This window comes from Sus scrofa, chromosome 6 (assembly GCF_000003025.6).
Source record: "Sus scrofa isolate TJ Tabasco breed Duroc chromosome 6, Sscrofa11.1, whole genome shotgun sequence".
NCBI lineage: Eukaryota > Metazoa > Chordata > Mammalia > Artiodactyla > Suidae > Sus > Sus scrofa.
Genome location: NC_010448.4, coordinates 152098295 through 152122450, shown reverse-complemented (window position 1 = coordinate 152122450; position 24156 = coordinate 152098295). Strand labels below are relative to the sequence as shown.

At 36.8% G+C, this 24156-nt stretch overlaps 1 pseudogene; it reads left to right on the top strand.

Moving 5' to 3' along the window:
- LOC110261405 overlaps positions 1-20176 on the top strand; it is a 72306-nt pseudogene extending 52130 nt beyond the window's left edge.

Below are 24156 nucleotides of genomic sequence, written 5' to 3'. Positions count from 1 at the left end.
TGAATGTCTATTTTATTTCATAAACTCTTACTATTATTTATGGCTTCCAAACATTTGGTCATTGCCAACATTAGGTATTTTTGCAGAGCCTTATGGCTCATATTTGTTATAGAAGCTGATCTAGTACAACGGAGCAAACCAAGAGCAATGACAAAGGAGAGATAGATAAGAGCTAGTCATATAATTCTACCTCATTTATCTTTGGCAGAGTTTCTCAGAGGTGAAAAATTTCTTTGTAAACCTTCCAAAGAAGTCCTGCAGGTCAGTCAAACATATCTAATGATAAACTGCTCTAAGCCTTTCTGGCTTATTGTGAAAAAGTGGCCAGTGTCCTAAAATGCATTGCATTTTGTCTCAAAGGATTGATTCTCCTTGTCTTTCCCACCTTCATTTCTCTATGCTTGTTTTTTTGTAAACAAAGTATCTCACGTCACTTCAATCCTTGCCTCAGATTCTGCCTTATAGAGTCTTTATAGAGAACTGTGATGAAAACATGGCCCAGGAAGATAAGGGTGACTGAATTACGAAAGGGACTGATAAGTCTTCTATGCCAAGGCATAGAAAAAGAGTAGAACCATGAGACCCAGGGGTGGTAACATCTGAGTCAACAAATCTGAGAGTCTTGAACCCCCAAATTCTCTTGGACATTTCTGGATAGTAAAAGCAGCATCTTCATCTTTTCCAGAGGAGAGTAAGCTCCTTTTCCCTGGAAACTATATAATTATTTCACCTAACCAGGTACCTTAGAAAGTCACTCTCTCAAGACACACCTGTACCACCCCTCATTACCTCTTGGCTAATAATCAAAGTTAGGTCTTAGCACAGCCCTGATAGAAAAACACAAGCCTAACTCTGAAAAAAAAATCCTTAAACTAAAGCAATCCCAGGATTTGTCTAACATGTATCAATTATAGAGGAGGCGGGGGGGGGGTAGTTATTGGAACATACAGATCTCTGCCTCACACTTAATACAACTAGACAGCCTCCAGTACAGGATCCTATGCTAAGGATATTAACTATATTCTTTCCTCAGTATCGCATATCCCAGTGCTTGTACAATGAATAGATAGACCATGGCAGCAGATATGTAGATTATGCACCAGTCTCAACAACAGAAGCTCCTCCTCAGCAAGGCTAATCTAACATTGTCACTGCTAGGTGCAAATCTGCTAGCAGCAAACAACAAGGAACAATGCCTCAGGGAGACCAGGGAGTCACTGATAGCAGATCTCGTAATATCAAAATCCTTTCACAGTGGAGGAAGAAGTCATTTATGTTTTAGCGGAATTGACAAATACTCCAGATAGCAGTTTGTCCTCCCTTCCAATAGAGTGGTTTTCATCAGAGACTTCTGAAAACTTGCAACAAGTCTTATCCATTGGTTTTTTCATCCAACACGTTGCCTGATGAAGATATCCATTTTACAGCAAAGGAAGAGTGATAGTGGGTTCATGATTATGGGTTTATGGTCTTACTACATACCCTACCACCTAGAAAGAGCCAACCTGATAAAAATGGAATGGCCTGTAAATATTTAGTTAAGGCATGATGGAGGGTCAATGTTTGCAGAGTGGGATGCTGTTCTTCAAGATGTGGTATACACTTTGAACTGGTGTTATTTTTGTCCCATTTAAAATAGATGGCTCTGGGAAATAAGGGGTGAAAGTGAAAGTGTCCACCCCAACTCTCATGCCCTGTAATCCACATGTGGAATCTGTGCTTCCATTGCCTCAATCCTAGTCTCTTGCTACGGGATAAAATAGTGTTCTACTAAACCGGGTACCATCACTACTACCAAGTCACTTTGGACTCCTCATATGTCAGTAGACCAATAGGCTAAGAAGGGTATTACATACTGTCTGAGGTAATTTACCCTGCCTGTCCCTGTTAGAAGAAAGGGTGTGGGCATGTCTGGAATCCAAAGGAGCTACTGGGGTATCTCTTCATACTTCTGTGCCTGGTAATGACTATGGTCAACTACAGCAAACATACTTGAACAAGGACAGAGTACTTAGTTCTTACCTCTCAGGTATTAAATTCTGGGTCACCCATTAGGCAAATAACTCATATCAGCTAACATGCTAGACCAGGGTGAGAGGAATCTAAGATGGCACTGATAAAGTGGTTGAATAACAATTTTGCCTTCTAGACAAATTACAGCAGTAAGGCTGTAGCATTTTTTTTTTTTTTTTTACAAACTCTCTCGCTTTAGTGCTTTACAAATTCAACTAGCCACCGTATTGAATATGAATTATTGGACTTTTGTACCTCTTCTCTCAGAGAAGAATACTTTCTCTTATTAAAAAAAGGATATGTATTATAGTCCTAGATCTCCTTAGGACAGGAGAGAACAAATGGATCTGAGTGGTGCAAGAGGTTGTCACTACCCAGATTAACTTTCCTTTGGAGCTCAATGTTTTTCTGGATGGATTTGCCAGTCCCTGTCTGAACTTTGTTAATCCATTACTGTGTTATATTGCTTTCACCAGATCCTTGTGAATCCATCCCAGATGCTTCCAGCTGGCTTGCACTACAACTAGCTATGAGTAGAGACAGACCCTATGTGTCTCTGGTTAGCTCACATTAATAATCGGTGCCCTAATTCAAGCCACTAACTCATAAATATATAACCTTAAGGAGGCTTAAAGATAAGACAGCACAACATGAATGATAACAGAACACTGATTTGGCTGGTGATACATCACTAGACATTTTATTAATCAATTACTACATACTGTATATTAAATTATATAAATATATACAATAAGGCATATATTCCTCACTCAACAAGTTATCAGTCTTGCAAGAGTGATAAGAAAAATAATGGCATTACAAGCTAAACAGATTCAAAGTCTCTAACAGAGTTGAGAACAAAGCAACTTTTTGGATTTCTTGGAGAGTTATTTAGAAAACCAGCAGCTGTAAATTTTCATTTCTTTGTTGGAGGTTTGAGAGATGACATGGAAATCCTAGGGTAGACAAAGTTCCTACTGGTTAAAGTGTTCCATTAGGACGTGCTGTTATACTTTGGAATGTTATAGGATCCTTCTGTTCTTTCAAGTAAGTCTACTTTCTGCATGCTCCCACAGGGACATTTATTGAAATCTGAGGCAGATGTGTTGTCTCATCAAGTTGTGTGCTGGGGTGAGCAGGAGAAAGCTGAGCCCAGCGGCTCTCTGTATAGCAATGGCCTTTCAGTTGAAGAGACCTTCATATACTTAGTTTTTAATCATAATTAGCATCAATCACTCACAGCCATTTCAGACCATTTCAGATTTAGTTGTGTGGACGCCAGCATGGAGCTTTAATTCTTGCAGCTTAGAGCTTACATGAAACTCAATAAAACAAAAATTCTAGGAGAAGTGTGGTACCAAGTGTATCTTTCAAGAAGATAAGAAAATTAACATTGGCTATTTCTTGACTTATTTGTCTATTTTCTAGTTATACTTATGAATGTATTTAAAAGTTTACTTTTATTTCTCTCCCAGCTCCTTTTTCATCATTATGTGTATTAGACAATTAATTATTATTGGTTCAGTACTCACAGGCTAGCCAAATCTTGGACCAAAAAAAAAAAAAAGAATCTCATGGAATTGGAGGAGACTGAAGTAATAAAATACAGAAATCTGCCCCTGGCTGTTTCAGGAGGTTGTGGATTATAGAAAAGCCACCAGGATAATGATGCCTGCTTTGAGGCCATGTGACTGCTGTTGAAACACTAGGTCTCATTTCAGGTTTGCAATATCTTGGTAGGCACAATTCTAAGAAGGAGCTTGATAATCCTTACCCCTGTATAAGAAATAGCCTCCCCTTTGAATGGGGGTAGAACCTGTGGATATGATGAGATGTCACTCACATGATTAGGTTATATGATTATATGGCAGGGGGAAGTTATCTAGGTAGATCTAATATAATCTCATGGACCATAAAAAAAGAGAGTTTTCCCTGTGGCTGGTATTGGAAGAACTCAGAGAGATTACACGTATAATAAAGAGTCCATGATTTGCTACCAGCTTAAGGGGGCCATGTGATGAGAAATATGGGTAGTTTCTAGAAACTGAGCACAGCTGGAGCTAGAGTTAGCAAGAAACAGGGATTTCAGTCCTACAACCAGAAATAATTGAATCCTACTCATAGCAGGGATGAGCTGAAAGAAGTCCCTGAGCTCCAGGTAAGAACACACCTGGCTGATATCTTAATTTTAGCCTGAGCAGAGAACCCAGCCATACAGTACCAGATATCCACTGTATGGAGCTGTGATATAATGAATGAGTATTGTGTTAAGCTACTAAATATGATGGATTTTCAGCAATAGGAAACTAATAGAAGATCCAAGGGTAGAAATAGTTTGATCTGAAGATTTACTGTCAAATAGTATAGGCTCATCCTGAGCATCGTTTCTTACATCTAGGTGATTTAGGGATTAACTACAGATGTTTATTTCTTTATCTGTAAAAGGGATAAAATAATACCCACCTGGCTCCTGGGTTCATTACTATAATTGATATATTTCTTATACCATGCCCAGCATACAATAAGTGTCATTTCACATTCCTCAATAACATGGACTGTGGCAGTACATTCAGAAGAGATAGAAAAAGTTCATATTAGATACTATTATTTGCAAGAATTGGAGCTATATACATCTTTGGAAGGGGAGTAGGATTGTGCTCAGGAAAATAACATTTAAGTACAGGTTAGGGAGGCACACACGCTCCCAATAGTTTGACCCATAATAGAACTCAATAGTTCTAGGTTTGCTGCTAAGACTCAGTAACTCAAAGCCAGGAGCCAAAAATTTATGGACTGGAAGTGGGGCCAACCTTTGTCCCTAGGAAAAAATGTCGCATTCACTTGTTTATTTATTCATTCACCAAATATTAATCAAGCACTTGTACATATGGTAACTGTGCAAGATACTGAATTATAGCAGTGAAAGAAACCAATGCAAATTTCCACCCTCCTAAAGTTACATTTTAGTGGGGAGATGCAAAAGAGAGACAAGATGGTTTGTCAGATGGTGATAAGCACTGAGGAGAACAACAACCCAAAAAAGGAGGATAAGAAGTGTAAGAAAAGAACCCCAGACCACAATTTTAAATATGGTGGTTAGCGTGTGTCTCAAAAAAGAGGGACCATGAAGCCAAGACGCAGGGAGTGAGCCAGATGAATATCTGGGGAAAGGACACTCTAAGAAGAGGAGGCTTGGCTTAACAAGCTCTCCAGGATCTGGCTACTCCTAAGCAAAACAGTAGCATCAACATAGCTCTCTTCAAAGTGCCTGGTCAACATTTACCAATCCAGTCAATAAGGTGTTTAAGCAACAATATTTGAATCCCAGAATTTAAATAGACCTCAGCAAGATGTCCAATAACATCTCAAAAGCCCATTTAGCTAAATATCTCCATTACCAGGTAATTTATTAAACCTTTCTTTGTGGTGGGCATTGTCATTAGTGCTTAGAAAAACTCCTTAGTGATTAAGTAGATAGGGTCTCCTATCCCTAAGGAGCTGACTTTCCTTAGGGAGTAGAGGAGACAGACATTAAACAAATTGAGTATCTATTACAAATTGTAATGAATGTGAGGAAAGAAGGAAATGAGAAAGAGCCTGCAATAGAGAATGGCAGAGTGAGGAGCTGCTTTATATAGGGTGGAAGAAGAGGGACTTGGGGAAGATAAAATTGAATCTGATTCAGCAGTGTAGGAGTGGAGCTTGCACCTGGGACAGGGACGTGGGGTGGGGGACACTTGGGGAAAAAGGGGAATTACTGCAACTTTCTTCAATACCTGACAAACAGATTTGAGTGGATCTAAAATAACATATAAGCAGCACTATTCAACAATAGCCAAAATGTAGAAACAATTCAAAAGTTCATCAGCTGATGAATGAACAAACAAAATGTGGACTATCCACACAATGAAATATTACTCAGCCATATAAAGGAATGAAGTACTTATTCATGCTACCATGAGGGTGAATGTTGAAAACATGATGCTAAGTGAAAGAAGATGCCAACTATGAAAAGTTACAGATTGCATGATTCTATTTATGCCAAAACTTCAGAATAGGCAAGTTTATAGAGACAGAGAGGAGATTCATGTGGCCAGGTGCTGGGGGAAGGGGAAATGGGAAGTGACTACTAACAGATATGGAGTTTCCATTTAGGGTAGAGAAAAAGTTTTGGAACTGGATAGTGGTGATGGTATCACAATATTCTGAATGTACTTAATGCAATTTAACTGTATACTTCAAAATGGATAAAACTATAAATCTCATGTTATGAGTATTTTACCTCAGTAAAAATATATTAAATTATATCAAAGGCAGATCTTTCTGTAATACTGTTTAACTTTCCGGTTTACCTGACTTTTTACACTTAAGTCACATGCTTGGGAGGCAGACTATGGACAAACAAGTGGGTGGAACACATTTTCTCTCTCTCCCAAACCATTTCCTCTCTCTTGTTGCTTTTGAATCCACAAATAAAGTCATGATTTCCCCTCTTCTCTCTTGAAAAACGTATACATAGAAAAACTGTACCACCTTAGAGTTGCACCATCGATGGCAAAAGCCAGAGGAAATATATAACAGCTGCTTATGTTTCGCATCTTCTGTGGGCACCCAGAAGCTTCTCCCAGGACTCCCTGGTTTTGTTCTTATTGAACTGAATTCTTTTTCAGAATGTGTGCTTCTAATTCATAATTTTAAGGTCTACATCATTCCTGGCCAGCACCATAAATATTTAATAAGTGTGGCTAAACTGTTCCTGGTTTCCTACTTTTATTTTCTAGCATGCACAAGAAAGCAGACTAGCAGATCAAATGCTCAGGTTGAATGATAGATGCTGTAGAGTTGAAGACCTAATGTCTTTTTCCAAGAAGCTACAACAGGGGTAGGCAAAAGCATTAACCCGTTAGAGAATGGACAGCAAGTTCTCATTGATTCATATGGTCTAGGGTGACAGCTTTACCTTTTTATGCACTAGCATGGGGCTATGGAGAGAGCATAGGATTTGGAGTCAGACAGATGTTTTCACTGTATGGAGCTGTGATATAATGGACAAATTATATTAGTTTATTCACTTAGCTAACTGTTGGACAATGGACAAACTAATTTTTTACTGAGCTAAAATTTTCTATTAAATGGGGATGGTTGTAAAAAATGTGTATCAAAAGCAACGAGCACAGCATATTAGCTCATAGAAGTCACTCAAGAAAAGGAATATTGATTACTATTATTTATTAATTATTAAAAAGTATTAATATTGGCCATAGCAATAACCAAAACTTCTTTTCAGGGAAGATAGTGAGCAAATATTTAAAATGGTGACTCACCAATGTAGAGCAGGCCCAACTCTAGCCAAACTCAATTTTCTAAATAAATATAGGCTTATTCCAATTGTCTTGTGTGAGTTTTGGCAAATTGTATCTTTCAAGTTACTGTTCCATTTCATTTTGGTTATCACATTTGTGAACACTTAATTGTCCATAGTATTATTTCCTTAACCTTTTAGTATCCATAGGATCTGTAGTAATGTCCCCTCTTTCAGGGTGGACTAGTCATTTACAGATTTGAGAAAATTAAGAGAGAAGGAATATTTGGAGGGAAGATCATCAAATCCCCAGTTTTGGACAAGTCAAATCTGAAATACCTTTAAAACATCTACATAGAGAAGCTGAGTAGGAGTTGAATAAACAAACTATAGTTGATTGTGTCCTATCCGCCTGTGAGTATAAAGGAAGAGTGAGGGATGAACTATATCAAATGATGCTGGCAGAGCAACTAAAATATAGATAAGATTTAACATTTCAAGTTAGCAATCTTGGAATTATGAGTGTTATTGACTAGAATGGTTTCAATGGAGTTCTAGCTCAGAAATGTGATTAGAATGGATTCAAGACAAAGTTGAGAGGAGAGGAATTAGAGACCGAGGAAGGTAAACATTTTAGAGGAGTGAATTTGTTTGAGACTTCTGAGAGACAGATTCCAAAATGAAATTAAATGTGTGAAGATTTTATTAGGAAACATACCTGTATTAAAGAAAATGGGGAGAGAACTTAAAAAGACTGGGATAGTCCTTTGACTGCTTGCAAGTCTGATTTTGCATGAAGGAGAAGGGGACTGAAGGTTAGCTGGGCACATCATAGACTGCAGTGTGGCATAAGGACATTTCCACAAGGCTGTCAAAGAGTCCTTGAGTCAAAGGTACCAGAGAAGTCTTATATGGTGAACTCAGTGTACCCATGTTAGTTTTCCTGCTGCACGTGGCCATTGACTAAGAGTAGCTTGTGGGAAACATGGCCTTGGTAAAAATGTAGAGGTAGATTTCGGAGCATAGCAATTGGGTTCTTTGTCAACTGCACTCTGTAGCTGGAGGTCATCAGAGGCATTCTCACAGCCATCATAAGGACTCTTCCTACAAAAAGAGAGGGAAAATTCTATGATATATGGAAGAAAATATGTTCTCTGGAGGAAAATTTACCTATGATGATGAAAATTGATGACATAGGACATAAAGTGGAGAAGTGCTGGAACTGTGTTCTTGTGCAGGTGACAGAAAATGGGACCTGGTATAAAAGTGGAAAGGTTGAGGTCTATAGGGGCCATGAGTAGTTTATGCATCAAAACAAAGGTAAAGAAGAAATAGGTGAATATATTTTCTGACCTGAGCTTATTAAAATTATCTTCTGATTGCCTCTTCGGAGGGAAATAGGAAGCAAGATCTAAGCTGAGAGGAAGTATGGGAGCAGGTGGAGTGGTTTGGGGAGAAAGAAGAAGGTGTGAATAGTTGCATAAGAGAGTAGAAGGATGAATGAAATAGCAGGATTAACAAGCTGTCTTGAGTTTACCAAGTTCTACTTGAGTTTAATGATCATGAATTTAAAATGAGACTAATCAGCAGGGTTTTGTTTTTTTGCTAGTCAGTTCTGCTGTAAGCATGCTGGATGGTAGAAGTATATTTAACTGGGCTTGTAATTAAAAGTAAAATTTAAAATTTCCAATTTTATATTGTATTTAATCATATTTTAAGGATAAATTTTCATGGCATTAGTTAGATTGAGATCAGAGAATACAGTCTGTAGAATAGTAATTCTTTAAAATTGGGTGAGATTGCTTTATGTCCTAGGACAGTTTTTCATAAAGGGTGTGCAAGTGTTTAAATAGGATGGGTATTTTCTGACATGATGCAAGACTGACATAGATAGACAGATGGATAGATATTAATTAGCTCAAGCTTGCTAGTTGTTCAAATTTTCTGGACTTTTACTGATTTTGTGCTTCAGTTTTCACAGATAATTGTGTTAACATTTCTAATAGGTCATAGGTTAATTCATTTCTACCTGGTTTATTTTCTTTTATGCTTTATATTATTTTGAGGTTAATCTTAAATCCATCTTGCTTTAGAATCATTAAAGTTACAAGAGAATTTAAATTTTTACTATTTTTTAGTAACCTTTTCTATTTTAAAAACATGCTTTTGATTTTCATATCAATTTTATTTCCTTTTGACATAACTGGTTTAAATTTATTTTGGCTAATATTTGCCTAAGAACTCATTCCTTCCCTTTCATTTCAAATGTTCAGTAATCTTATATCACTTATAAATAATAAGTATCAGTATTTTAAAGAATTTCAATCTGACAAATTTTGCTTTTACTTACTTTAATTCATTTGTATTTATTATATTTATTAATATATTTGCAATTTCAGCATTTTTTGTGCTTCTTATTCATTTTTAATTCTATGTACTTGCCTTCTTGTTTTGTGAGCAGACTTTTTTTTAAATTTCATACCGTTCTCCTCCTGCTAATTTTGAAGGGATATACTCTGTTTCTATTATCTTTTGTGGTCAACCTTGAGGTTTAAATATTTATGCTTAAGAAAGTTTGAATTATATTAGTGTCTTTACCCTGATCCTGAATGGTATTAGCATATTATTAAAATATAATTTAAATTTTTCTAATTCTAATGGTTTACTTCTTGGCTTACATGGTGTCTTTTATAGTAGTTTAGTTTCAACTGGTCTTATTTTAAATCCACAGATTGAAAATTGTTATTTATGCCTTATTGAGAAGATATTTGTTTCTTTTCCCCCACATGTTAACTATGTTATTTGCTCACTATTCCTTCTTTTATCTCTAATTCTTCTGGAAAGAGTGTCTTTTTTTATGGAATACATCTTTATAGAACTCCTTATTGAGGGCTTTGTGGTGGTAAATCTACTCAGTTTCATTTACCTGAAAATTATTTACCTTTGATCTTGAAAAATAGTTTCACTGGGCATACAACTATAATTTTCCACTTATTTTCTGTTAGCATTCAATATATATTTTATTCCCCCACTTTTTTTTTTTTTTTTACTTTTTGTGGTGATTTTTAAGAAGCTAAGTTTAAGTCTGATTTTTGTTCCCTTAAAGATAAGTTAGCTCTTCTCTTTATTTTCTTTTAAGACTAGCCTTTATCTTTGGTATTCTTTTATATTTGTATTCATTTGTCTACTGTTCTCAGATGGTAAAAAATTCTTAGTAATTATCTCTTCAAATATATTCTCTTTTCCAATTTTATTTTTTTTATTTTTTAATATTTTTAAATTATAATTGACTTACAATGTTCTATTAATTTCTGCTATACAGCGAAGTGACCCAATTATATGTATATATTCTTTTCTCATATTATCCTCCATCATGTTCCATCACAAGTGATTGGATATAGTTCCCTGTTCTATACAGGACCTCATTGCCATCCACTCCAAATGTAGTAGTTTGCTTCTACTAGGCCCAAACTCCCAGTTCATCCCACTCTCTCCACCTCCCCCTTGGCAACCACAAGTTCTGTTCTCCAGGTCTATGAGGTTTTTTTCTGTTCTGTAGATAGGTTCATTTGTGCTATATAATAGATTCCACATATAATTGATGTAATATGGCATTTGTCTTTCTCTTTCTGGCTTTCTTCACTTAGTGTGAGAGTCTCTAGTTCCATCTACATTGCTGAAAATTGTGTTCTTTTCTGTGTTCATATCTTCTTAATCCATTCATCTGTCGATGGACATTTAGGTTGTTTCCATGTCTTGGCTCTTGTGAATAGTGCTGCAGTGAACACAGGGGTGCGTGTATCTTTGTGAATGAAAGTTTTGTCTGGGTATATGTGCAAGAGTGGGACTGCTGGGTCATATGGTAGTTCTATATTTAGTTTTCTCAGGTACTTCCATACTGTTTTTCATGGAAGTTGCATCAATTTACATTCCCACCAACAGTGTAGGAGGTTCCTTTTTCTCCACTCCCTCTCCAGCATTTGTTATTTGTAGACTTATTAATGATAACCATTCTGACTGGTGTGAGGTGGTACCTCATTGTAGTTTTGATCTGCATTTCTCTAATAGTGATGCTGAGTGTTTTTTCATGTGCCTGTTGGCCACCCATATGTCTTTGGAGAAATGTCTATTTAGGTATTCTGGCCATTTTTTCAGTGGGGTTGTTTGTTTTTTGCCATTGAGTTGTATGAGTTGTTCGTATATTTTGGAGATTAAGACCTTCTTGGTTCCATCATTTGCAACTATTTTCTCTCATTATATATGTGTAGTTTTGTTTTTTGTGGTTTCTTTTGCTATGCAAAAGCTTGTAAGTTTGATGAGGTCACATTGGTTTATTTTTGTTTTTATTTCTATTGCCTTGGGAAACTGACCTAAGAAAGCATTCGAGGAGTTCCCATTGTGGCTCAGTGGAAACAAATCCGATTAGGAGACATTAGGTTGCGGGTTCAATCCATGGCCTTGCTCAGTGGGTTAAGGATCTGGCATTGCCGTGAGCTGTGGTATAGTTCACAGACACGGCTCAGATCTGACATTGTTGTGACTGTGTTTGTGGCTGGTGGCTACAGCTCTGATTTGACCCCTACCCTGGGAACCTCCGTAAGCTGTGGGTGTGGACCTAAAAAGCACACACACACACACACACACACAAAGGGAAAAACAAAACAAAACAATGTATGGTTGATGTCAGAGGATGTTTTGCCTATGTTCTCTACTAGGTGTCATGTCTTATGTTTAAATCTTTAGACCATTTTATTTTTGTGCTTGGTGTGAGGGTGTGTTCTAGTTTCATTGATATACAGGCTGCTGTCCAGTTTTCCCAGCACCACTTCATGAAGAGACAGTCTTTTTCCCATTTTATATTCTTGGCTCCTTTGTCGAAGATTAATTGACCATAGGTATCTGGGTTTATTTCTGGGTTCTTCATTCTGTTCCATAAGTCTGTATGTCTGTTTTTTGTACTGGTACTACACTATCTTGATTACTGTAGCTTAGTAATATTGTCTGAAGTCTGGAAGAGTTATGCCTCCTGCTTGTCCCCACTCCTCCACCTCAGGATTGCTTTGGCAATTCTGGGTCTTTTATGTTTCCATATAAATATTTGGATTTTTTTTTCTAGTTTTGTGAAGAAATGTCATAGGTAATTTGATAGGGATTGCATTAAATCTGTAGATTGCTTTGGGTAGTATGGCCATTTTAACAATATTAATTCTTCCAATCCAGGAGCATGGAATATCATTCCATTTCTTTGACTCCTCTTTCATTTCCTTGATTCATGTTTTACAGTTTCCAACATATAAATCTTTCCTTTCACCTCCTTGGTCAGGTTTATTCCTAGGTATTTAATTTTGGGGGGTATACTTTTGAAAGTTATCTTTTCCAATTTTAAATCATATTTTGGGAAGACTATAATTAGAAATATATTAGACTTCCCTATTTTATTCTCCAGTTTTCATAAACTCTTTGTGTGTGTGTGTGTGTGCTTTTTAGGGCCACACCATGGCATATGGAACTTCCTGGGCTAGGGGTTGAATTGGAGCTTCAGCTGCTGACCTATGCCTCAGCCATAGCAATGCGGGATCCAAGCTGCCTCTGCACTGTATATCACAGCTCACAGCAATGCTGGATCCTTAACCATCTGAGTGAGGCCAGGGATCAAACCACATCCTCATGGATACTAGTCAGGTTTATTATCACTGAGCCACAATGGGAACTCCAGGTTTCATAAATGTTTTTTTGTTATCTATATCTTAGTTTGTATTTAATTGTTAATTTCATTAGGTGTTTCTCCCATTCAGTCAATCTTTAGCTATCTTATCTGATAGCTAATATATTGTTTAAATTTTTAATTTGTTGTTACATATTCAATATTTAGAATTTCTTTTTGACTCTTTTTGGGTCTTCTCTTTCATTTAAAACAATTGTTTGATCTTTACTTGAAATTCCTCTTTCATTTCTTTAAACATATAGAAAATACATATGAATGTCTTCAGGAGTTGATTTTTGCTGTGGGTATTTTCTGTTGACCTCACTTATGGTGATTTTTCTTTGTGATTTGTGTGATTTATGCTAAGCGCAATTTGTCCATTTTTTATTGTGAAATTTTGTTGGCTAGAACTTTATATTTGGAACTACCAAGGGACTTGGATTAAGGGCCTATTTTTCAAGAGAGGAATTGTGTTGCTTATTTTAAATGCTAGAAAGTGTTCTTAACCCAGAACAGTTTTAAATTAAATTCTTAGGTTGTGGCTTTAGGACTGACGATACCATTGATTCAAGCAACAATTCACATGGGAGATATTTTTACCCCAAGTCTAAAAGAATTAAATTTCCATGTGGTGCAATTTCCTTTTCCCCACTTTTTAGTCTCATTTTTATTAGTAATATAGTGATTTAGGAATCTAAGCCATTCATAGTGTCTTTATTTCTACTTGCCACTTTGCACTGGTCATAGGTCTCATAATCTCATTCTGGACAGATAGTAGATTGTAACAAATATTTGCATCTATAAATATACAAAGGGCAGTTACTTTAAAGTGTTTGCTTATCTATCTAAATTCATGCCCCTACTTTCTATCTCATCATTAAGAATTTTTCTCGTGGTCTTGTAATCTCAGGTCTACATTTACAAATACCCTTTTCTTATTTTATTCATGTTTCTAGGTGTGTTGACAGGATTTTCAGTACACCATGTTTACAGAACAAAATCACAGATTTTGTTTCTTGAATCTACTTTTAAACATATGTATTTCCCTTGAAGATAATCATTTTCACCCAGAATTTCAAAACTTATTACAGTAGATTACACAAACATTAGTTGTAAGTAATTCCTCTGTAGCTTTAAAACATGTGTCTTAATTCATTCCTAATTTAATATGTTTTATTTTCTCTTACCTATTTTTCTTAGATAAACTAATGACTGATTTATTTATTTTTTCAGGGAAACTCCTCTTGCATTTATTCAGCAATTAAGCTATTTATTTTGGAAGTCTTACTTAGGTATATCATTAATACACTTCAATTACTTAAATTTTGTGAATTTTCCTCTTACTACATCTTGGGCAAAGTGAGTAGATTTTGATATTAGTGTTTTCATTTCATAATTTTTACAGGTATCTCTAAGTATTTTCTTTCTTTCTTTCTTTCTTTCTTTCTTTCTTTCTTTCTTTCTTTCTATCTTTCTTTCTTTCTTGTCTTTCTTTCTGTCTTTCTTTCTGTCTTTCTTTCTGTCTTTGGTCTTTTTAGGGCCACACCTGTGACATATGGAGGTTCCCAGGCTAGGAGTCTAATCAGAGCTGTTGCTGCCAACCTATGCCAAAGCCACAGCAACGCCAAATCCTTAACCCACTGAGCGAGGCCAGGGATGGAACCCACAACCTCATAGTTCCTAGTCGGATTCCTTTCTGCTGTGCCATGACAGGAACTCCTTTAAGTATTTTCTAGATATCTTCCTTTTTGGCATACAAATCGAGACCACATATGCATTTATAAATGAATTTTATATATCTCTGTTATTAATTTTTAGTATTGTTGCACTTCTGCCAGAATATGTAGCGCGTGATAGTTTTATTTTCTGAAATTCATGGAGAATTTAAAGATTTTCTAATGGTATGTGGTCATTATTAAAACTATTCTATGGGTCTTTGTAAAGAAAGTATATTTTATATTTATAAATGACCAGGTTTGATCCCCTCTCTCTTCCCTTTCTCTCTTTCTCTTTCTCTTTCTCTAGCTTTGCTTGTATCTACCTATTATTTCAAATTACTTATGTTATTGAATGCTCTATGCCTACAAATTTTTATCTAAATGCGGTTTTAGCTTACATTTTCATGAATTTTGCTTCATACACTTGGGTTCTATTCATTTCAATGCTTTAAAAATCATTACAGTTATAGTCTCATGTTATATTTTTAGTAAACTCCCTTGTTTAGAACATGAAATCAATTCTACCTTGATTTCAAGTCTCTCTGTTATGATAACAACAAAAACAATGTATTCTTAATTTTTTTGGTAGTCTAGCTTTTCTCCTGCCCTTCCTTTTCATCAGTTTTTTGAAGATGTTTTGTTTTAGACATGTCAGTTCTTATTTTGATTTAAGCTAACCATTTACATTGATTTTAATTATCAATTTTATTGTAATTACTAATTATTGTTTTAACAACACTATTATGGTCTTATGTATGACTTTTACATTTTCTGTTATTTTAAAAAAATATGACCTTCATTTTTCCTTCTTTTAAAAAAATCTTTAGTTATAGTTTGGGAATTTTGTCTTTGTTCTCATCTAGAGATTTGAAAGGGGTCCAGTTTGCTTTTAACTCTATTCTTAGTTATGTTTATAATTTTAAATAACTTGCTCACATTTATATTTAATAATATAGCTACTTTGGCAACTCTGCTATAAAAAATAAGGACAATAATTTTCAGTTTCATCAATTTCACTTTTTATCAATTTCTGGTCTTTTATACTATTTTTGTTTTTATTTGTATGACCCAGCAATTTTATGCCTTTCTGTTATAGTTTATTATCTTTGTATTTATTTATTTTTTAATATTTAATGACAATTTTACAATTATAATTTTCATTATTTATTTTTAATTTTAGGCTGCATGGGTTGGTATTCATTGCCAGTCTTTTCATATTGAACTTCTTTACTTTTGGCTGTTGAATTTTGATGTCTTTCTCCTTTGGATAAAATATATCTTTAAGTAGGTTTTTATGAAAAGGTATATGAATAATGTATCTCAGAAACTTTATTAATCAGAGTGTTAAATTTCTTTTGAATGTTATAAAAAATCCACAAAATTGCAGTGTCTTAAATAAGATGGAATTTTATCGCTTCTTTTCTGTAAATCATTAACTGTCATATAGTACAGCATAATGAAATAAACTAACATATTTTAAGGATTGCCTGCAGCCATACTTTGCACATAGTATCTCATTTAATCTTCACAAAAGTCCCTGGTGTGGAATTTAGCATTCCCCATTCTAGAGACAGAAAATTGCAACTCAAAAGGCAAAAGCATCTGGCTCAGTGCTAGTAAGTGACAGATAAAAGTCAGCTTTGCCTAATTCTCATGTTATCCTCACTCAGCATACTGCCTCTGAGGAATTGAGTGGCATAATAGAACTAAGGATAAAGTGCTATGCAGACAGGGCTGAGCAATTGGCATTTGGGAAGCATTTTCCAAAGAAACCTCAGACAGCGGGTGACACTGGAGACCAGCCTTGAATAATTAATACAAGTTTTCCAAGTGAGCAAGGAAGGAAAAAGCATTCTAGGCTAAGAAGACATGAGGGAAAGACATGTAAACTTTTGTTCCTTAAAGGAATTAATCAAATCTTTCTACTTCATTTCCAGACATGAACTAGGTGCTTAATAAGAGCTTACTGACTTAATATTATTTAGTCATTCTCTTTGATCTGTGTAACAGACATAGATAAGATAATCCTAGCTAATATGGAAGCAGCAATGTACCTAGCTGAAAGACTATGGTTCCCAGTGTCTTTTATAGTTTAAGGAGGTAAACAGAATTTATTGGGAGGACTCTGGGAAAGTCCCATAAGAGATGGATAGAGAACTGATCTGTCCTTTTGCCCTTTACTCTATGTCCTGATTCTGGCTTAGAACTGTGTGTTTATGGTCATGTGCTCAGTGGCTGTCTGAGGCCGTGGGTCAGCTCTAAGGATGGAAACCACATAGTAATGACAATACAATTGAAGGAAGCCTGTGTCTCTGATGACAGTATGAGGTCACCAAACCAATCCTGAGTGCCCATTTTGAGATATACTTTATGTAAAGAATAAATTTTTCCTGTTTATGCTACTGTATTTCTATTACCTGCTACTAACCGCCAAGCACAATTCTTAACTGATATATCCCAAATTCAGCATCCTTTCCAGGAAGGTAGGTGACTGGAGCACTTAAAAATAATTGTAGCTAGAAATTACTATTTGGAAAGTGCATAGAAATACTGAGAGAATTTCCCAGCTGGAGCCCATTCCCAAGGTGGATCTCAAAACAGTTTTATGCCAACCATATAGCCTGGAGGAATTCCAGAAGCCTTTCAGGAAGAGAAAGTGCCTGCCGTGGCTGCTGATTCTGCTATACTTTAGTGAAAACTGAAAGGCTGGAATGATGACCTTTCAAGAAGAACAAATGTTATTAAATAATGGTTTTTGTCCCACATCCTACAACAGTCAGGAGCAAAAGGATGGAAAGGGAATCCTATTCTTCTATTAATAACTCTTCAGTCAGTCTCATGCTGACAAAGCAGAAAGCAACTGTAAAATTAGCAATTTTGCCTGCAAATTAGCCCCTTGCAAAGCCATAAAAAGAGAAAAGGAATTAAGAAAAATTCTATTAATGTAGTCAAGGATGGAAAACCAAGAGTGATAAAGCATAAATACCCAGACACCTGATACTTTATTTTAAGGATGATATTACCCAGGTTTTAAATAGCTGCTTATTGCTGTGTATGAAGAAGGTGTTAATTTATAGCCCTTGGATCAGTGGCCTTTCTTAATGGCTCCTTGGAGCAAATCTATCAGAACTTGAAGAGCACAAGGTTTAGGTAGATGTTAATAAAAACCACCCCATCCACCCCATCTGAGAAATTACTATTCTACTTCAGAGTGGCAATGCAGTAAGTAGAAAGAGATTGAACTTCAGAGGCAGACAAAGTTAGGTTTGAAACTGGCTCTACTCTTTCACTAGCCTGAGGAAAGTCTTTTCATCATTTTGTGTGTCTATTTTATCTTCTATCAAAGCAAAGGGTGGTTGTGCTCCATTGTTTTAAGAGCATTAAATTAAGCATCATGCAAAGAATTTGGCCCCTAGTAGGTTTTAGCAAATGCTTGTCTCTTTCTTCTTTTCTTTCCCCATCAGAGGACCAGGGACATCAAACTTTCTCACAAACATATGCAAAGCAGTTAAATTTAGCTCTGGGAAATTCTCCCCATAAGAAGATCAGTCCCTACAGAGGAGATGAACACATTTTTATAATTTATGACTGGTCTCAGGCAACAGGCTCCCATTTGCAATTTTATGAAAATGATAAATCAATATCCAATACTGGTGGATAATCACAGGGAAGAAACTGAGATGCCTTTAACAATAAAAGGAACTCCATTTCCACAAGGAACTTACCCAAGAGGGAATATTTGAAATTGGTAAAGTTTGCTTTATTTGTAAATTTTGTACTTTTCATAGTCATAGACATCTAACACTTAAGTCCTGAGAGGAGAGAAGTTTGTGGCTCTGTTAAAAGGCTTGGATGAGTCTTAATCACTCATGCTTTCTTAGCTCAAGACAGTATTTTATATCTGGAACACACATTTTCACTCCTAGATCTGAAAAATGGCAAGGTATAGACAAAGCAATTAAAGCCACGATCCACATGGAGGGCAAACACTATTTGAAAGTGGATAAATCATTGAAAGAGACCAGAACAACACTTAAAAAACATCTAACTGATGGCTGTAGCTTATGAGACTGGAGAGATTTAGAAAAATCCAACTATGCTAGTAATACTCCCCAGAGTCACCTCCAAATATTGTAATGTAACCTCAGAATCATTCCTCTTCAACTTTTCCTATCTTAAGATCATGGAATCCAGGTTAGGTGGGACCCTAAAAAAATAATTTAGGCGTTCCCTTGTGATGCAGCGGGTTAAGGATCTGGTGTTGTCACCGCAGCAGCTTGGGTCTCTGCTGTGGTACAGGTTCAATCCCTGGACCAGGAACTTCACATGCTACAGGAGCAGCCAAAAATAATAATAGTTTAAATTCCTCATCAACATGACCACTGAGAAATCTTCCTATTTGTGTTTGAGTACCTTCAGCAACAGAGAGGAACAGTCTTCCAAGGTAAACTCCAGTGTGCTCAGAAATAGTTCATGCAGAGGGTCTGCATTAACTTCTGAGGGGTGCCATGACAGAATACCATAAACTGGGTGGCTTAAAGTGACTGAAGTTTATTGTATCACAGTTCTAAAAACCAGATGATCAAATCACTAGCAAGACCATGCTCCCTCTGAAACCTGTAGGGGAGAATTCTTCCTTGCTCCTAGCTTCTTACTTCTGCACCAATACAACCCCCTACAAACATTCTTTATATCTGTGATGTTCCATACATATATATATATGTCTGTATTGACTTTGTCCCTAGCATAACTTTCCACTCTAAGTAAAATAAGTCTCATTGAGAAAGCAAAGAGGACCACATTACAGCTGAGGACCCCAGCAGCAGGGTCACATTCAGGGTCATAAGCTGAATTCTTTCCAAGATTGGACAGCAGGGAGGGAGACTTTGAAAGGAACGATAAAAAACTTAAGCAGCTGAAAGAGCAGACCAAGAGCCTGCCAAAGGATGTGAAGAAGAGCACCAGCGCTGACCTGGTCTAGTCCAAGTCTGCCGTGAAGAGGTCCTTAGATTAACCCTCTGAACATGGTGATATCCCTAGACATGGCCATGAAATGGATGGATACCTTCAGCCAGGAAAAGGGGAACCAGATGCAAAAGACTGTAACTGAACCCTTAAAAAAGGTTGGCAGTGTTTTTCCATGCCTCAACTTTGTGGTAAGATGATGGTAGATCAGGCCCCCAAGTCAGGACTATGAGAGACTGCAGGCCAAGATAGAGAAGTACAAGGAAAAGGAGAGGACAGGCTGGTACTGCTCAAACTTCACCATGCCCGCAAAGAGCTTCAGTGTGTAAGGGGCAACTTTGAAGCCAAGAATAAGCAATTCCTGGATAAGATGCTATAGTTCTATGACAGGGTCTTTCTTATTGCCAAACTGTCCAAGCTTCCAGCCTTCAAAGGGCATGGGCTTTTATCAACTCACTTGAGGAAGGTCTTAGTCTCGCTTACATGGTTAGAACAGACTCTAGGAACAGGCAGTCATAGTCCTTTGGCATGAATTCAAAGGAGGTCCAGCTGCCTGAGGATGTTCAATGGAAGGTACATTTGGATTGGTGCAGCCTTGGGCCTTGGCAGACATCTAACTGGGAACCCAGGATTCTCTGCCAGAAACCTATTCTCTGCCCCAAACCAATTCTCTGCCCTGGGATATTGCCTCATGTGTTGAGTTGACTGAAGACAACAAAGGGGGGGTTTCATGTCAGAAAACCAGACCACACATTTTCAGCAATCAGCCCCAAACTGACAGCTTGCCATTTTTGCCCACACCCCTCCACTTAGGACCAAAAGGGGAAAGACAAGCATGCCCCCCTCACTAATTACATAGGATGCCCCTTTCTACACAGCCTTCCTCCAGCTTCCCCACCCAGATAACCTTCCATCAGGCTGGGCCTTCCCATTTTGCTACCATGGAGCTTTTCAACTCCTCCCCTTGCCTTTGATTTGGGTCTCTGCCAAACACAGGAGGTGGTAGTGGATGCCTCTCTTGCTGTCAGTAAATATTGTTTATTCTCATTTGGGTGGTCTTTGTTCACCTCCACAGAGGTGATTCATTTGAGGAACAAATAAAATACTCAGAATAATATGCCCCCCCAAAAAAAACCCATCTAAACAGATTTGTGTTATACTTTGCCTATTCATGGGAGAGCTCCATTTATGAAGTTTTATATACCAAAAAGCTTTGAATTTGACCAGGCTGTTCATTAATTCATCTCTGAAAAAGTAAGTGACATTTAGTTTTAACAACTATATTTTACAGCATTGAACATCTTTTGCATAAGGTAGCTTCTCAAGATGTTATTCTATGCACAAAAGCATTTAGTAGATAGAACAGAGCCCATCATCTCACCCAGATTCACAGATGAATTTGATTTGAGAGTTGTAGGCTAAATAACTGGTACTTAGTGAGAGAAGTACTCCTAACTTGAGTTTCGTACCTCAAATATGGACTTCTTACCCTGAGAGCTTGTCTTCTCAGCCATATGATAATAATTCATAATGCCAGTGAAGGGACATCAGAGATTGCCTCATGCGTAACTTGGCATTAGAGTGCCAGGTCTGTCTGTACTATTATTGTATCCAGGTAAATAAAGGCCCATTTTGAAACATGCTGATTTGAGATGCAAATCAGGGGTACAACATCTTCAGAAGTGAGTTTTGAGCAATCTGGTGTCCTGAAGGCTTACAAGCTTCAGCTGTTTGCCAGCCATCCTCAGCTATCCTTGCACTGCAGATAATGCATTGCCATTTCTGCCTCTACCATCACATGGCCCCTTTCTCCTGTGCCAATCTCCCCTCTTCTTACAAGGACACCAGTCACACTGCATTATTGCAGTCACCTTACTCAGTGTGACCTTATCTTAAGTAATTACATCTGCAATGACTATTTCCAAAGACATTCACATTCTGAGGTGTAGGGGTTAGGACTTTGAAGTTCAGCCAAATACTCTAGTAACCAAGTGACCTTAGCCAAGTTACTTAAGTCACAGTTCCATCTTCCAAATAATGGGGCTAAAATTTGAGAAAGGTAAATAAATTAATGGCTAGAGAGTGTATATCAAGATAATTAGCACAGAGTAGACACTAAAGAAATGCTATTTGTTCCTTCCCAATATCATAACTTTATTGTCTAATCAACTTATTTACTGGTATATTAATTCTTTCAGCAAAGATATATTGAGCACCTAATATATGCCAAACACTGAGGTATCTCTCATATAACAGAAAACGACTGGCATGATTCTTTTCCTCCTGGAGGTCACTGTCCAACTCTGTCCCAGATCTTAATTGAAACTTCATTTAGCAAAATGCCAAAGGATCCTCAAGCTAAGGTCCTAAGAATGCTCACTAGCCCACAGTCTGACTATCTAAGAACGATAAAGGGAAAGAGAACTAACATTTATTGAGTGTTTAGCATGTAGTAGATGCTATGCTAGGTGAGTTTTATAATATCTTATTGAATCCTAAAGTGATCTGGGGAAGTATGTTCAGTTAAATTAACTGGGCTCAGAGAAATGAAGAAAGCTGCCTATGAGTTATTAGCTAGTAATCACCAGAGCCTCTTTCTTAGGAGTCTATGTGCTGTTGGCCAGGCATTTACTCATCAAACTGAAAGCACAGGTTATAGAGATAGATGAGGATGAACAGTGACCCAGTCTTCTCTTGTGAAAACCCTTGAGTCTATGTGTTGGATGGCAGTTTATCCCAAAGCAAAGTTCCAGGCCACTTTTCTACCTAGTTATGACTCTTTTCTTTCTATAAATGTATGAGAGCAATTCAAGCAAATCTTAAATTGTGCCAAATTCTGCTTACTTTATGCTAAATGGGTTTTGAGAGGTCCACTGTCCTCTTTAACTATGGTCCCCTGAAATCAGAATGGTAAGGGATGCAGTCAGTGACCATGTGGGTAGACTCATTGTAAGATTTTGACTACCTTAATTCTGTATTCTAAGAAACCAGACACCTATACATTAGCTGAAAGCGATCCCTTGAGTTTTACAGTCATCCTATTGACTGCCAGAGTCTTCCCAAGGCCCCATATCACTATCCAAAGACTCATAAACACTAGTTCCAAGTAACAAGCTCTCCGTGTGGTTTGTCTTTTCGAAGAAATCCTAAGAGATTAGTGGCTTGGAAGACCACGGTAGCCACAGAGTTGATGACTATGTCTATGTTCTTTTCTTTCATTTTCTTGTCTGTGGATCATACATTCTCTTGGGCATCAGCAGGAATCCTGAAAGCCTTTCAAAATAATAAATTTCTTCTTGTTTTTTTTGGGGGAATAACCTACTTCAAAACTCTTATAGGTATCTTATCCTGAATTTGCTGATGTTTAATATTTAAGTTATACTAGATTACTAGATTCATTTGTCCACCTATGGTGGCGAATCAAAGTTTATTAATATTGAAAAGGATGTCTTTTTACTGTCATTGATGTCAATGCAGATCTCATTTCAGATCAAAGTGGCAGGAGCCCTTGCTCTCAACCAAGGGCAATTTTACCACCACCATCCTCCAACCCAGGGGATGTTTGGCTATGTCTGCTGATGTTTTTGGTTGTCATAACTGGTATGTATGTATATTTGGTAGAGGCAAAAGACGATGCTAAATATGCTACAATCACCAGATAGTCTCTCACAAGAAAGGCTATCTGGTCAACATTTCAATAGTACTAAGATTGAGAAACTCTAACCCAGAGAAGTATTTTTCTCCTGTGAACTTTAGGCATTACCTTGGGAAACTGTAGGAACCTGTGTTCCAGGCTCCTCTTAACTAATTATTAATTATTTTGACATGGTCAAACAGCTTAATGCTTTTGGACTTTGGCTTGATGGTATGTAAAATGAAGGAGGTATAGCTTTTGGAAAAGAAATTGGAACACGTTGAAACACTAATTATATTTTAAGGTCAAAGTAAAAAGGGGAAAATGTTTAGTATTCAAAGATTGTTTTGAAGAGTTATTTACAATAGCGAATATTACTAAACAGTTTGATTTGAAGAAATGATAGTTCACCTATTTTATAGACCAATATGAGGGTCTTAAAAAAACAGTCCTTAAATGTAGAAAATGCCTTTATTATATAATATTACATATAAAAAAGAGTAATGTGACTCAAATTTGTATGTAAAGTAGGCCAGAGATGAATTTGTTACTTTGTTTTCTGATCTGCCTTTGTCCCTATTTCTTACTGTTGTACTCACCACAGTGCCTAAGGCTCACTTCCTTATGTATGTGTCTTTTGACCAGAGTATATACTCCATGTGGCTGATGGTGGGGTTTAGTCACCTCTGTATCCCCAATTCTTGTACATAACCAAGTACATAGTCTCTCAGGAGACAGGTTAGTGCCACGTGCTTTGGTTTCCTCATCTGAAAAATGCAAGCAGCATTGTGCATACCTAGGATTTGTTGAGAGCAATAAA